This window comes from Littorina saxatilis, linkage group LG10, assembly GCF_037325665.1.
Source record: "Littorina saxatilis isolate snail1 linkage group LG10, US_GU_Lsax_2.0, whole genome shotgun sequence".
NCBI lineage: Eukaryota > Metazoa > Mollusca > Gastropoda > Littorinimorpha > Littorinidae > Littorina > Littorina saxatilis.
Window position 1 is genome coordinate 491,623 of NC_090254.1, and position 8,378 is coordinate 500,000.

Below are 8,378 nucleotides of genomic sequence, written 5' to 3' on the forward strand. Positions count from 1 at the left end.
GCCGTCTGGATCAACGTCTCTCTCCCCCCCCCTCTCTTTGATTCACATAGTTGTGTACAGCCGTCTGGATCAACGTCTCTCTCTCCCCCCCTCTCTTTGATTCACATAGTTGTGTACAGCCGTCTGGATCAACGTCTCTCTCCCCCCCCCTCTCTTTGATTCACATAGTTGTGTACAGCCGTCTGGATCAACGTCTCTCTCTCCCCCCCCCCCCTCTCTTTGATTCACATAGTTGTGTACAGCCGTCTGGATCAACGTCTCTCTCTCCCCCCCCCCCCTCTCTTTGATTCACATAGTTGTGTACAGCCGTCTGGATCAACGTCTCTCTCTCCCCCCCCCCCCTCTCTTTGATTCACATAGTTGTGTACAGCCGTCTGGATCAACGTCTCTCTCTCCCCCCCCCCCTCTCTTTGATTCACATAGTTGTGTACAGCCGTCTGGATCAACGTCTCTCTCCCCCCCCCCCCCCTCTCTTTGATTCACATAGTTGTGTACAGCCGTCTGGATCAACGTCTCTCTCTCCCCCCCCCCCTCTCTTTGATTCACATAGTTGTGTACAGCCGTCTGGATCAACGTCTCTCTCTCCCCCCCCCCCTCTCTTTGATTCACATAGTTGTGTACAGCCGTCTGGATCAACGTCTCTCTCTCCCCCCCCCCCTCTCTTTGATTCACATAGTTGTGTACAGCCGTCTGGATCAACGTCTCTCTCCCCCCCCCCCCCTCTCTTTGATTCACATAGTTGTGTACAGCCGTCTGGATCAACGTCTCTCTCTCCCCCCCTCTCTTTGATTCACATAGTTGTGTACAGCCGTCTGGATCAACGTCTCTCTCTCCCCCCCCCCCCCCCTCTCTTTGATTCACATAGTTGTGTACAGCCGTCTGGATCAACGTCTCTCTCTCCCCCCCTCTCTTTGATTCACATAGTTGTGTACAGCCGTCTGGATCAACGTCTCTCTCTCCCCCCCCCCTCTCTTTGATTCACATAGTTGTGTACAGCCGTCTGGATCAACGTCTCTCTCTCCCCCCCTCTCTTTGATTCACATAGTTGTGTACAGCCGTCTGGATCAACGTCTCTCTCTCCCCCCCCCCCCTCTCTTTGATTCACATAGTTGTGTACAGCCGTCTGGATCAACGTCTCTCTCTCCCCCCCCTCCCCCCCTCTCTTTGATTCACATAGTTGTGTACAGCCGTCTGGATCAACGTCTCTCTCTCTCCCCCCCCCCCTCTCTTTGATTCACATAGTTGTGTACAGCCGTCTGGATCAACGTCTCTCTCTCCCCCCCTCTCTTTGATTCACATAGTTGTGTACAGCCGTCTGGATCAACGTCTCTCTCTCCCCCCCCCCTCTCTTTGATTCACATAGTTGTGTACAGCCGTCTGGATCAACGTCTCTCTCTCCCCCCCTCTCTTTGATTCACATAGTTGTGTACAGCCGTCTGGATCAACGTCTCTCTCTCCCCCCCTCTCTTTGATTCACATAGTTGTGTACAGCCGTCTGGATCAACGTCTCTCTCTCCCCCCCCCCTCTCTTTGATTCACATAGTTGTGTACAGCCGTCTGGATCAACGTCTCTCTCTCCCCCCCTCTCTTTGATTCACATAGTTGTGTACAGCCGTCTGGATCAACGTCTCTCTCTCCCCCCCCCCTCTCTTTGATTCACATAGTTGTGTACAGCCGTCTGGATCAACGTCTCTCTCTCCCCCCCTCTCTTTGATTCACATAGTTGTGTACAGCCGTCTGGATCAACGTCTCTCTCCCCCCCCCCCTCTCTTTGATTCACATAGTTGTGTACAGCCGTCTGGATCAACGTCTCTCTCCCTCCCCCTCTCTTTGATTCACATAGTTGTGTACAGCCGTCTGGATCAACGTCTCTCTCTCCCCCCCCCCCTCTCTTTGATTCACATAGTTGTGTACAGCCGTCTGGATCAACGTCTCTCTCTCCCCCCCCCCCCCCTCTCTTTGATTCACATAGTTGTGTACAGCCGTCTGGATCAACGTCTCTCTCTCCCCCCCTCTCTTTGATTCACATAGTTGTGTACAGCCGTCTGGATCAACGTCTCTCTCTCCCCCCCCCCTCTCTTTGATTCACATAGTTGTGTACAGCCGTCTGGATCAACGTCTCTCTCCCCCCCCCCTCTCTTTGATTCACATAGTTGTGTACAGCCGTCTGGATCAACGTCTCTCTCCCCCCCCCCTCTCTTTGATTCACATAGTTGTGTACAGCCGTCTGGATCAACGTCTCTCTCTCCCCCTCTCTTTGATTCACACAGTTGTGTACAGCCGTCTGGATCAACGTCTCTCTCTCCCCCCCCTCTCTTTGATTCACATAGTTGTGTACAGCCGTCTGGATCAACGTCTCTCTCCCCCCCCCCCCTCTCTTTGATTCACATAGTTGTGTACAGCCGTCTGGATCAACGTCTCTCTCTCCAACCACCCCCTCTCTTTGATTCACATAGTTGTGTACAGCCGTCTGGATCAACGTCTCTCTCCCCCCCCCTCTCTTTGATTCACATAGTTGTGTACAGCCGTCTGGATCAACGTCTCTCTCTCCCCCCCCCCCCCTCTCTTTGATTCACATAGTTGTGTACAGCCGTCTGGATCAACGTCTCTCTCTCCCCCCCCCCTCTCTTTGATTCACATAGTTGTGTACAGCCGTCTGGATCAACGTCTCTCTCTCCAACCCCCCCCTCTCTTTGATTCACATAGTTGTGTACAGCCGTCTGGATCAACGTCTCTCTCCCCCCCCCCCCACCTCTCTTTGATTCACATAGTTGTGTACAGCCGTCTGGATCAACGTCTCTCTCTCCCCCCCCCCCCCTCTCTTTGATTCACATAGTTGTGTACAGCCGTCTGGATCAACGTCTCTCTCTCCCCCCCCCCCTCTCTTTGATTCACATAGTTGTGTACAGCCGTCTGGATCAACGTCTCTCTCTCCCCCTGTTAGGAAACGCTACCGTTGCTGAGCTTTGGTTCAGTTTTGTGTGTTGCATGTAGTTGACTTATTTTTACTTTGTGGGAAAGTACCGATATTATATTTTGTAAACACAATATTTATGCTTGGACGAGAATGCAGGTGAACTTTCTAGTCCTGTCAAAACAAGTTGTTTACCATGCTGATTTAGTGTGAGTTCGTGGCGTTCGTTCGGATTAAGTGCGTCGGCGCTTTTTGATGTACGTCATAAGAGAATGTCGCTAGTTTAGTCCATGCACGGCTCGTATAATGTAGTTGTATCGTGTTCGGTCTGGAATATTCTCGAGATTGAGTATTTACTATATATGCCAGCGCGATTTGAATGTTAAAAGAGCTTCTATTTGAGTTCTGCTACGTTGTGCAGTTGTATGTATTGAATGCTGAATAAATCCTCGAACTCAATTTGACGAGTTGTTTTCTGCTGCTGCGAAGACGGGCGACGTAGAATAAAAGAACACAACTATACGACGTTTGAGAACTTGTGGCAATCTCAAGTGTCGTGTAACAATTGGGGGCCAAGCCAAGGATCTACGTTTAACGCCAAGGGTTTTCCAGTAACAAAGACAGTCAAGACAGTCACAGGAGGTAGCCATCAATCGGGTGTATCCTGAGGGATCAGTATTGAGACTACGGAACCGTGGATTCGGTGTGACTGGTGAAGAGTTTGGTAATCGCCGCAGCTCGGTACGGTGAGCGACGCCGGAGTGTATCGGGATTACAGAGGTTAGCTGCCGTTTGGACGAGACGGACTTCGTCGCGGAGCTAGTGCATTAATACTACGAAATACGACTGGGGTACGTCGTGTACGTATCGTGAGCAGAGTGCGCCGTCACGTTAGACGAGGAGGGTGGCAGCCTGCGTCTACGAAGGTGAACAGCGACGAGAGAAGCATCGGAGGTGCAGTAGAGACTGTGTTCTTTTAGAAGACTACATTCGTCTACGTTCGTGGCTGTGAAAGAATACAGACGAACGCACCGGAAAAGACCAGAATGGCTGAATTCTGGGCAAAAGGAGTTGAACTGGGACTGAAAGGCAAGCAGCTGACGGAGTTCGTCGAGTCCCAGACACAACTGCTAGCGCAGCGTGAAGAAAGACAAGCGCAGCGTGAGCGTGAAGAAAGACAAGCGCAGCGAGAAGAAAAAGAAAGACAAGCGCAGCGTGAGCGGGAAGAAAGACAAGCGCAGCGTGAGCGTGAAGAAAGACGAGCGCAGCGTGAAGAAAAAGAAAGAGAAGCACAGCGTGAAGAAAGACAAGCGCAGCGTGAAGAAAAGCAAATGGAGCTGAAACGCTTAGAGCTCCAGATAGAAATGGAGACCAAGCGCTTAGAGCTTCAGACAGAAATGGTGCGTGTTCAAACTGAGCACGAGGCACCACGCCAAAGAGATAACCAGCAGCAAATGCTACACAGGGCACCGAAACTTCCAGCATTCGCTGACGGGAAGGACCAGATCGACTGCTACCTTGCAAGATTCGAGAGGTTCGCTGAGAGTGCTAGATGGCAGCGCGACGACTGGGCGATTCAACTCAGCGCACATTTGACTGGGGCAGCACTTGAGGTCTACACTAGACTCTCAAACGATGACGCCAGAGACTATGATGTACTGAAGGAAGCTCTGTTGCGTTGCTACAACTTCACTGAAAGGGGCTACCGTCAACGCTTCCGCGAATGCCAGCCATTGTCTGGAGAGACACCGAGCCAGTTTGTGGAGCGCCTGTCGTCATACCTGCAGAAGTGGGTGGAGTTATCAGGTGAAGAGCAGTCATACGAGAGTCTGCGGGACTTGATCGTGAAGGAGCAGTTCCTTAATGCATGCCCGAAGGACCTGGCGACCCGCTTGGAAGAGCAAAAACTGCGGGGTTTGAAGGACATTACTGATGCTGCTGAGCGTTATCTCATTGCTCATGGAAGGACCCTGGGGACGTCAAAGTCATCAAAACCTTTCCAGAAGAGCGGGAACCAGGGAAACCAACCTGCCAAGGGACAAACTGAGTCCGCACCATCATCCAATGAAGGGCAGAACATAACGTGTTTCCTTTGCAATGCCAAGGGCCACCGAGTCGCCAACTGTCCCCAAAAGAAAAATAACGGACATGTCAATGACAAAGCGCAAGAACATCGACGGAGATATTACGACAACAAGAGGCAAACGAGTGGCTCGAACCAACAAGTATGTGCGAGCAGCGTCATACTTCCAAGGGCTGCCGAGCAAGTGGCTACACCATCGGACGTGGAAGAATGTATATCTGATGGCCAGCTTCTACTCGCCAATGGCAGGTCAATCTCTGTCGTCGCCAGCGCAGCTGTGTCAGTGTCGAACATGCCCGTGTCGAAGGGATTTGTTGAGAAGCAGGAAGTGACTGTTCTCAGAGATTCGGGCTGCAATGGAGTCATTGTCAAAGAGGATCTGGTGCCAACAGAGAAGTTCACTGGTGACTTCAAGTGGACGCTCATGGCTGACAGCAAATGCGTGAAGGCACCAGTGGTAAAAATCCAGATCGATACTCCATACTTCACCGGAGAAGTTGAGGCCGTCTGCCTGAAGAAGCCCTTGTACGATCTACTAATTGGGAACATTGGGGGTGCGAGACGTCCTGATGACCCTGATTTCGAATGGAGAATGGGCTCAGCTCAGCCTGCTGCTGAGGAGGAAGACCCACTGCCATTCGCGAATGAAGATGTCAGCGAACTGTTACGAGATGACAGAGCAACTGTGCATCGCCGCGACCAGCCGCAGGTTGTAAGCGCTGTGACGACCAGAGCCCAGGCGAAGAAGGACAAAACAACTACGCCACTCAGGGTCACCAACAGTTCTGCAACTGCTGTCGTGGACAGGGATCGGCTGATTCAGCTACAGGAAGCTGATTTGACCTTGACAAAGTACAGGAGTCGTCCTGTCAAGGAGATGACTAAGGGCGAAGGCACTGTGCACTTTGAAGTAAAGGCCAAGATCCTGTACAGAGTGTTCCAGCACCCGAGAGTCAACGGTGGGAAGCCATTACGTCAAGTTCTGGTGCCTCAACCACTTAGGCGCCAGGTGATGGAGGTGGCCCACGACTCTATTATGGGAGGTCACCTGGGTGTCAAGAAGACATCGGACAGAATCCAGGCTGCGTTTTACTGGCCAGGAATGCATGCAGATGTGACTCGATTCTGCCGATCGTGCGATATTTGCCAGAAAACCATACCTCGAGGAAGGGTCCCGAAAGTGCCGTTGCAGAAGATGCCTTTGATCGACCGACCTTTCAAGAGGGTGGCCATTGACCTCATCGGCGAGATCAAACCGCCAAGTGAAGCGGGTCATCGTTGGGTACTGACCCTGGTAGACTATGCAACCAGGTACCCAGAAGCCGTGCCTCTGAAGAAAATTGACACCGAGACTGTTGCCGAGGCACTTGTGGACATTTTCAGCAGAATTGGGGTTCCTGAAGAGATCCTCACAGACCTGGGGACACAGTTTGTCTCTGAATGCATGGAAGAGGTCAACAGGCTGCTGAGCATTCGTCACTTGACTACGACACCCTATCACCCGATGTGCAATGGGCTGGTCGAAAAATTCAATGCGACGCTGAAGTCCACGCTGAAGAAACTATGCAGTGAGCAGCCAAGGCAGTGGCATCGCTACATCAATGCCTTGCTGTTTGCATACAGGGAGGTGCCACAAGAGTCCACTGGATTCTCCCCGTTCGAGCTGATGTACGGGCGGACCGTGAGAGGCCCGATGCAGATACTAAAGGAATTGTGGACGAAAGATGTGGACACACCTGAAGTGAAGAACAGTTACCAGTACGTGTTCGAGTTGCGAGAGAAACTGGAGGAGACTCTCGAGATTGCGAGAGAAAACTTGAGAAAGTCTCAGGATAGCGGAAAGCACTACTACGACCGCAAAGCCGTAAACAGGAAGTTTACACCAGGTAACAAAGTGCTGATACTGCTTCCCACTGATCACAACAAACTACTGATGCAGTGGAAAGGCCCATACGAGGTTGAGGCCGTGGTAGGGATCAACGACTACAAGGTGAATGTCGGCAAGAAGTCCAAGATCTACCACGCTAACCTCCTGAAACTGTATGTGGAGAGACCTCCGGAAGCAGTACAGGTCGCAGCAAGTGTGGAAGAACCAGCCGAACTAGACGAGTTCGACGGAGAGGAACTACTGGAGTTGGGAGACCTCCACAAGAAAGAGGGAGTGGATGACGTCAAGTTAGGACCTGACCTGACGGAAGACCAGCAGAAGGAGCTGCATGATTTTATGGGCGACTTCACCCATAGGTTCTCTGATGTTCCAGGCTCTACGTCCTTGGTCGAACATGAAGTCCACCTCACATCTGACGTTCCTGTTCGCTCAAAACCATACCCTATCCCGTTTCAGGCTCGGGAATCCTTGAAGAAGGACATTGACAGCATGTTGAAGATGGGGGTCATCCGTGAGTCATCATCCCCTTACTCATCTCCCGTTGTTGTGGTCAAGAAGAAAGACGGCACAAACAGGGTATGCATTGACTTTAGGAAAGTGAATAAGATCACCGTGTTTGACCCTGAACCAATGCCGACGGCAACTGATCTATTCCGACAGTTAACTGGCAGTAAGATCTTCTCAAAGATCGATCTCAGCAAGGGATATTGGCAAATTCCTGTGCGCGAAGAGGACATACCAAAGACCGCCTTTGCAACTCCAGACGGAACGTATGAGTGCCTGCGGATGCCTTTTGGCATGGTGAACAGTGGTGCTACCCTGAAGAGGGGAATGCGAAAAATGCTCAAAGGAATGAAGAATGTTGTGTACTACTGGGATGATCTGCTAGTCCACACGGAGACCTTTGAGGAGCATCTGGAGACTTTGAGGGAACTGTTTTCCCGCCTGACAAAAGCCAATCTGACCGTGAGACCCAGCAAGTGCATTTTGGGGACCGACAACGTTGACTTCATAGGTCATTCACTGAAGGAAGGTCAAAAGGGGCTTTTGTTGGAAAACGTCACCAAGATCCTCAATGCGCCACGTCCTGAAACCAAGAAGCAGGTGCGATCCTTCCTTGGATTGGCTGGGTACTACAGAGAGTTCATTCCAAACTTCGCCGCCATAACGGCGCCTTTGTCGGACATGACCCGAAAAGGATGCCCCAACCGAATACTCTGGGGACCAGCTCAGGAGAAGGCATACCAGACCGTGCGCGACCTGATGTCACGAGACCCGGTGCTACGCCTTCCTGATACTGCCAAAGAGTTCATCTTGCGTACAGACGCATCGGACGAAGGGATCGGCGCCATGCTGATGCAAGAACATGGAGGTAAACCGTTTCCGGTCAGCTATGCCAGCAAGAAGCTGTCAGGAGCCGAGAAGAACTACTCGACCATGGAGAAAGAGTGTTTAGCCATCGTGTGGGGAATCAAGAAATTTGAACTCTACCT